This window comes from Papio anubis, chromosome 7 (genome assembly GCF_008728515.1).
Source record: "Papio anubis isolate 15944 chromosome 7, Panubis1.0, whole genome shotgun sequence".
Classification (NCBI taxonomy): Eukaryota; Metazoa; Chordata; class Mammalia; order Primates; family Cercopithecidae; genus Papio; species Papio anubis.
Genome location: NC_044982.1, coordinates 141,916,455 through 141,918,464, shown reverse-complemented (window position 1 = coordinate 141,918,464; position 2,010 = coordinate 141,916,455). Strand labels below are relative to the sequence as shown.

Below are 2,010 nucleotides of genomic sequence, written 5' to 3'. Positions count from 1 at the left end.
TGTCAGTTAGGTCAAGGTGTTTTATAGTGTTATTCAAGTTTTCTAAATCCTTACTGATTTTCTTTCTACTTGATCTATCAGTGATTGAGATGTTGGAAAATCTAATTGAGTTGGTTTTGTATATCTCTCAACTCTTTCAGTTTTTGCTTTCGTGTATTTTGGAGCTCTGTTGTTAGATGTATACAATTTAAAACTGTCACATTATCTGATGAATTGACGTTATTATTATTTTATTATTATTCTTTCCCTTCACATGTAGGGCATTTGTTCATAGGAAGGCCACAAGTTTTTAGTACCTCTCGTCACAAGGATCCGATTCCTGTTGGGTGTGTTGTAAACAGAGTAACCATTCCTCAGGCCCCCTGCTCTGAGCACATCCCTGACCTCTTTACTATGAAGAAATTATCGAGGCCAGGCACGGTGGCTCACGCCTGTAATCCCAGCACTTTCAGAGGCTGAGGCGGGCGGATCACGAGGTCAAAAGATCGAGACCATGCTGGCCAACACGGTGAAACGCTGTCTCTACTACAAAAAAAAAAATTAGCTGGGCGTGGTGGTGAGCGCCTGTAGTCCCAGCTACCTGGGAGGCTGAGGCAGGAGAATCGCTTGAACCTGGGAGGCGGAGGCAGAGGTTGCAGTGAGCCGAGATCGCGCCACTGCACTCCAGCCTGCGACAGGGCGAGAAATTGTCTCAAAAAAGAAAAAAGAAATTATCGAGTTGTGTTCGCAGTCGCCATCGCCGCCCAGCCACCAACGCCAAAGCCGCTTCTCCCTCGCCGAGCTCCAGTCGAAGGAGAAGGGGATAAGTAAGGAAATCTCTATACCTTGGCATGTACAAAGCCAACTGCCAGCAAATTGGCCAGTGGTAAAGCACCCAGGAAGCAACTGGCTATAAAAGCCGCTCGCAAGACTGCGCCCTCTACTGGAGGGGTGAAGAAACCTCATCGTTATAGGCCTGTTACTGTGGCACTCCGTGAAATTAGGCGTTATCAGAAGTCCACTGAACTAATTCGCAAACTTTCCTTTCCGCGGCTGGTAAGAGAAATTGCTCGGGACTTTAAAACAGATCTGCGCTTCCAGAGCGCAGCTATTGGTGCTTTGCAGGGGGCAAGTGAGGCCTATCTTCTTGGCCTTTTTGAAGACACCAACCTGTGTGCTATCCATGCCAAACGTGTAACAATTAGGCCAAAAGATATCCAGCTAGCACTCCGCACACGTAGAGAACGTGCTTAAGAATCCACTATGATGGGAAACATTTCATTCCAAAAACAAAAAAATCTTCTTCCTGTTATTGGTAGTTCTGAACGTTAGATTTTTTTTTTTTTTTCCCCCATAAGGTCAAAAGGTACCTAAGTATATATGAATTACTAGTGCAAAAATAGGAGACAGAAATCAGGTATTGGGGCAGTTTTTCCATTTTCGCTTGTGTGTGAATTTTTAGTATAAATGAGAGGATGTAAAGCATGAATGCAAGTTAAAATGTTTCAGTGAACAAGTTTCAGCAGTTCAACTTTATAATAATTGTAAATAAACCTGTTACATTTTTCTGGACAATGCCAGCATTTGGATTTTTTTTTTTTTTTTTTTTTTTTTTGAGACAGAAGTCTTGCTCTGTCGCCCAGGCTGGGGTGCAGTGGCCGGATCTCAGCTCACTGCAAGCTCCGCCTCCCGGGTTGAGACCATTCTCCTGCCTCAGCCTCCCGAGTAGCTGGGACTACAGGCGCCCGCCACCTCGCCCGGCTAGTTTTTTTTTGTATTTTTTAGTAGAGACGGGGTTTCACCGTGTTAGCCAGGATGGTCTCGATCTCCTGACCTCGTGATCCGCCCGTCTCGGCCTCCCAAAGTGCTGGGATTACAGGCTTGAGCCACCGCGCCCGGCCGGATTTTTTTTAAAACAAGTAAATTTCTTATTGACAGCAAGTAAATAGTGTTGATAGCATTTTTATCATATAGGAGATTCTATCCATTCACTATACTTTTCTGAGTTGTCCTACATGCAAGCACATGTGT

The 2,010-nt window shown here is 44.8% G+C and overlaps 1 non-coding gene across 1 annotated transcript; it reads right to left on the bottom strand.

Annotated features, from left to right (window-relative positions):
• Positions 1 to 251: 251 nt before the first annotated feature.
• On the bottom strand, positions 252 to 380 carry LOC116276241. The gene has a single exon (XR_004185669.1). It is a non-coding gene; the product is annotated as a small nucleolar RNA SNORA11 (small nucleolar RNA).
• Between the last annotated feature and the right edge of the window lie 1,630 nt (positions 381 to 2,010).